This window comes from Salvelinus namaycush, chromosome 12 (genome assembly GCF_016432855.1).
Source record: "Salvelinus namaycush isolate Seneca chromosome 12, SaNama_1.0, whole genome shotgun sequence".
Classification (NCBI taxonomy): domain Eukaryota; kingdom Metazoa; phylum Chordata; class Actinopteri; order Salmoniformes; family Salmonidae; genus Salvelinus; species Salvelinus namaycush.
In genome coordinates, this window is record NC_052318.1 from 44,887,513 (window position 1) to 44,893,686 (window position 6,174).

Genomic DNA, 6,174 nt, shown 5'->3' on the forward strand with positions numbered 1-6,174 from the left:
CCCCCCCACACCAAACGCAATCACGAAAACGCAGGTTAAAATATCAAAACAAACTCTGAACCAATGACATTAATTTGGGGACAGGTCGAAAAGCATTAAACATGTATGGCAATTTAGCTAGTTAGCTTGCACTTGCTAGCTAACGTTAATTTGTCCTATTTAGCTTGCTGTTGCTAGCTAATTTGTCCTGGGATATAAACATTGAGTTGTTATTTGACCTGAAATGCACAAGGACCTCTACTCCGACAATTAATCCACACATAAAACGGCCAACCGAATCGTTTCTAATCATCTCTCCTCCTTCCAGGCTTTTTCATCGTTTAACTTATATGGTGATCGCATCTAAACTTTCATTGTATTACCACGACTACCGGCAAAACAGTTTGTCTTTCAATCACCCACGTGGGTATAACCAATGAGGAGATGGCACGTGGGTACCTGCTTCTATAAACCAATGAGGAGATGGGAGAGGCAGGACTTGCAGCGCGATCTGCGTCAGAAATAGGAAAGACTTCTATTTTAGCCCTTGGCGTCGCAGACGCTCGTTGGCGCGCGCGAGCAGTGTGGGTGCAATAATTGAATAACATGGATTTCTACATTTATTTTGCGACGCTCCGCACGCGACGTGTCCAGTCTGGTCAGCATGTTAGAGTTGGAGCGTGCCCCTGGCTATGAGTTTGCTTAATATAAGGAATTTGAAATTCTTTATACTTTTACTTTTGATATTTAAGTATATTTTAGCAATTACATTTACTTTTGTATACGTAAGTATATTTAAAACCAAATACTATTCTTTTACTCAAGTTGGATTTTACTGGGTGACTTTTGCTTTTACTTGAGTAATTTTCTATTAAAGTATCGTTAGTTTTAGTTTTACTCAAGTATGACATTTGGGTACTTTTTTCACCACGGCCATAATGCAGGTGCCTGTCATCTCACACCTAGTCTACGTCAAAAACATTTTTAATGTTGACAGTAACCTTCCTTTTTAATCTCCATGTGTAGCAAGCGACGTGTTTGTTGTCCAATCTACATGGTAGTAGATGAGTCAGACAGACAATATTTCTCAGAGGCGCCGGCGGCAGACCTCTTCAGCTTCCTCCCCTAATTGGCTATCAAGTTCAAAAAAGTTATATGAATCAAGTTGGATGGAGAGTGAGTGCGTTGTTCAAGATGGATAAACAAAAGGCAATATCAAGTGGTGCACAAAAACGCATCAACACATCAGCAAAGCTACCACCTCCTTCAACTAACGAAACACCATGGCAGGTGGAAGCGAGTAGGCCTACTTATGTAGCAACTAGTACTAGCAGCCTCCCAGTCCCGACAGAGACCTCACTGCCCGGGCCCCGCAAAGACACTGGCTTTGCTCCTCTTCCTCCCCTCGAGAATAGTGACAGAGATCGACTCCCCTTCTGTGAACAGTGGTAAGTCTACGAGTGATGAGACGGATAGCCGATAGCGTGGTCCAAGTTCAAATGTGTCATATAAATAGGCTACCAACTAAATAATAGATATAGCTATAGATAGGCTGGACTGCATTGTCTGTATAATGAAACAATCAGTTGTGTTGATTGTGGACTGATTATATTATTTGGCATCAAGCCTGGTTTTAGGCCACACACACTTTCTATCCAAGCTGCGATAGAGTGCGAGGACCGCTAAGGTAGGCTATATGTAACCGATGTGAAATGGCTAGCTAGTTAGCGGTGGTGCGCGCTAATAGCATTTCAATCGGTGACGTCACTCGTTTTGAGACCTTGAAGTAGTGGTTCCCCTTGCTCTGCAAGGGCCGCGGCTTTTGTGGAGCGATGGGTAACCATGCTTCGTGGGTGACTGTTGTTGATGTGTGCAGAGGGTACGGACTAAAGTTATACTGTTACATATAGGCTTAAAATATATATATATATTAGTTACTGATTAGTATGCTGTTGCATGGAAAATTCATTTTACAATGTGCAATTTTTAAATGTCCCAATTTAATTACTGAACAAGTGAATACATTATTACCGCCAGACAGCATTCTAAATAGCAGCATTGCGACACCGTAGGCCTATAGCTTCTTGAAACATAAATGTTAGGTTTAAGAGAAAATGACGACCAAACAAAAAATGAACATGTATCCATTGAAGCAAAGATGTAGGCTACTACATGCACTAGCACACTACATGCACTAGCACCACATAATCTGATAGCCCATCGATAGGCAACCGTGTAAAATTGCAATTTCAGAACCATGGACAGGGATCGGTAGCCTCTCCCTGTCCATAGTGAGTGGCTAACGGATTAGATTTTAGAGGGATTTTGCGGGAGGACAGATAAACCGCGCTACATCAGTGGGACCAGAGATTATAACCAAGTTTCACAGTTGGAATTAAAATTTGCAGGGGCGTTCACGTGCATTTTTCCCAATAGGAAGGTCGTATTTAGGATTTCCCGACATGACGTGAATGCGGCAGTAGTGCTATGACTTCTCCGACCTTGAATATCACTGACGTCACGGTTTCACTGACGTCGTTGTTTTTCTGGTTCCCAGTTGTGAAAGCACCATTTGTCCCCTGATTGCGCATTGGCAGAAGTGTCTGGTCTATGAGATTATTAGCAAGCAATCAATCACATTTCTTAGGACCTTCACAAAGATAGTATAACTCAGAGACCTTATATTTCGAAAGGAAAGCCTCTTTAAAAGGAGTGCAGAAGTCATAATATCGGGCAACTAAAATGTTTGTGGTTATCTAATTGACTATGGCGCGCCAAATTTCAAAACTCAGCCGACCACGTTTGGAGTGAGTCTGAATAATCAGGCTCTAATACACAATTAATTGGATATACAGCCTGAAATTAATACCTGCAAAATCGTGTAAATGTTCCTTATATGCCAGAATGTTGAATAAAATTACATTTAAACTTACTGTACTGGTTGTCTGTGAGGTTTGTTCTTCAGCTCCTCGAAATTTGAGACAAAATATCCACAGGAAAGCGTCCCCCTTTTTCCTACAAACATAACGATGGTCATTATGGCCAAACAGTTCTATTTTGTTTCATCAGACCAGAGGACATTTCTCCAAAAAGTACGATATTTGTCCCCATGTGCAGTTGCAAACCGTAGTCTGGCTTTTTTTTATGGCGGTTTTGGAGCAGTGGCTTCTTCTTTGCTGAGCGGCCTTTAAGGTTATGACAATATAGTACTCGTTTTACTGTGGATATAGATACTTTTGTACCTGTTTCCTACAGCATCTTCACAAGGTCCTTTGCTGTTGTTCTGGGATTGATTTGGACTTTTCGCACCAAAGTACGTTCATCTCTAGGAGACAGAATGTGTCTCCTTCCTGAGCGGTATGACAGCTGCGTGGTCCCATGGTGTATATACTTGCGTACTATTGTTTATACAGATGAACGTGGCACCTTCAGGCGTTTGGAAATTGCTCCCAAGGATGAACCAGACTTGTGGAGGTCTACAATTTTTTTTCTGAGGTCTTGGCTGATTTCTTTTGATTTCCCATGATGTCAAGCAGAGGCAATGAGTTTGAAGGTAGGCCTTGAAATACATCCACAGGTACACCTCCAATTGACTTGAATGATGTCAATTAGCCTATCAGAAGCTTCTACAGCCATGACATAATTTTTGGGAATTTTCCAAGCTTAGAGGCACAGTCAACTTGGTGCATGTGAACTTCTGACCCACTGGAATTGTGATACAGTGAGTTATAATTGAAATAATCTGTCTGTAAACAATTTTGGGAAAAATTACTTGTGTCATGCACAAAGTAGATGTCCTAACCGACTTGCCAAAACTATAGTTTGTTAACAAGAAATTTGTGGAGTGGTTGAAAAACGAGTTTTAATGACTCCAACCTAAGTGTATGTAAACTTCCGACTTCAACTGTATATGGTTCGGTTATAGGCACCAAGGTAAAGTTTAGTTTTATATTGGATGTATTGGGTTTCTCTTGTCAATAGCTATTTAACCAAGCATGCCATGACAATGAAAGTTGTAGATTCTGAATGAGAGGAGGATGGCGAACAATCAACACCTTTTTTGTGTGAATTTTAGATATTTTTTAGAAGATTGAAATCTGAATAAAAAAATGAATAAGTGACATTCTCCATCCTCCGCTGATTCCCTAGCCCAATAATGGACTAAAGGAGCATTACGCTCAGGATCCCTCATCCTTGACCCATCCTCCTCTACTTTCCTCATCGCCCCAGCATACGACACCTTCTGTACTACTCTCTGGCCAACTCAACCTGCCTCTCTTACACCGGACACTTCCGATTCCTATCAACATGGGCACCCCTACAGTTGACACACACACACACTCCTCTGTCCCATACCCTCATGCACACTTCCCAAATCTTGGAATCTCCCTGTTACACACTGCTGCAACATGACCACAAACACGGTACCTGTAACACCCATCTGCACACTTCATGCTACCCAAGACATCACTCCTTTCAATGGCGCCCTGTTCCTAAGAGCAAAGCAAGAAACAGATCTTGAGCCAAGTCGCGTGACACAGAGCGCCCGATCCCTCCGGTCAGAGGAAACACAAACAAATATCACAAGGCCACTACGAGTTACCCTCACTGATTCAACTGCACCCAACTCCTTACTGACCCACCCTGAAACCATAAATGGATCCGCCAAAAGCCAAGGATCCATTTTCTCCCAAAACGTCACTCCTCCTACTCCTCTTTATCATGTCCATCAATACAAGGCTCGGACTCCGTGCTCTTCGCCACACCTTCCACCTCCATTAAAATCGTCCTCGTTCACTTCCATTTCTCTTCCAGAAGTCGGTCTGGCGTACTTCTTACTCTGCACAGTTTTCTTTGACACCCCATCTCCCTTTATGTCGCAATTTGTCCTCAATCTCAAACTCTTCTTTCCTCACTCTCTCCAACACCTTTTTAGTTTTCCTATTCCATTCCACACGTTCGGAACAGAAGGCTGTGTCCTCCAGCTTAGGTAGAGGCAGTATGTCCCCACACTCATAACAGAAGTTCCCGTCGTTCCCACTTGTCTCTGTAGCCTTTTCCCAGTCACTCAACACCGACTGTCCGGAAGCCATTTGGTCTGTCAACCATCACCTTCTCTGATTCATTTTACTACATGTATTTTTACATTATGGTGCCAGTGCCAAGGATAATGAGGATGAAACTGTTGATTTCACCAGAGTTCTGTCTATTTACAGAGATGTGCGTGGTTATCAGAACATCACGCCAGTGTAAGCCTACGCGAAACACAGTGTTTCTAAAATCCCCTATAGGAAAAATGCATGGTGGAAAAATGTTTGGAACCATTTTCTTGTTTGACCGATAGGGTCTATGGGTAGTATGACCTTCTATAAGATAGCCCTATGGGGTTTAGTTGGGATCATCAGTAAATTACACAATGTACAGTGCATTCGGAAAGTATTCAGACCCCTTGACTTTTTCCACATTTTGTTACAGTCTTTTTCTAAAATTGATTAAGCACATTTTTCCCTCATCAATCTACACACAATACCTCATAATTACGGAGCAAAAAAACCCAGAGATACCTTATTTACGTACGTTTTCAGAACCTTTGCCGTGAGACTCGAAACTGAGCTCAGGTGCATCCTGTTTCCATTGATCATCCTTGAGATGTTTCTACAACTTGATTGGAGTCCACCTGTGGTAAATTCAATTGATTGGACATGATTTGGAAAGGCACACACCTGTCTACATAAGGTCCCACAGTTGACAGTGCATGTCAGAGCAAAAACCAAGCCACGAGGTTGAAGGAATTGTCCGTAGTGCTCCGAGACAGGATTGTGTTGAGGCACAGATCTGGGGAAGGGTACCAAAACATTTCTGCAGCATTGAAGGTCCTCAAAAACACAGTGGCCTCCATCATTCTTAAATGGAAGAAGTTTGGAACCACCAAGACTCTTCCTAAAGCTGGCTGCCCGGCCAATCTGAGCAATCGGGGGAGAAGGGCCGTGGTCAGGGAGGTGACCAAGAACCCGATGGTCACTCTGACAGAGCTCTAGAGTTCCTCTGTGGAGATGGGAGAACCTTCCAGAAGGACAACCATCTCTGCAGCACTCCACCAATCAGGCCTTTATGATAGTGGCCAGACGGAAGCCACTCCTCAGTAAAAGGCACATGACAGGCCGCTTGATGTTTGCCAAAAGACACCTAAATGAC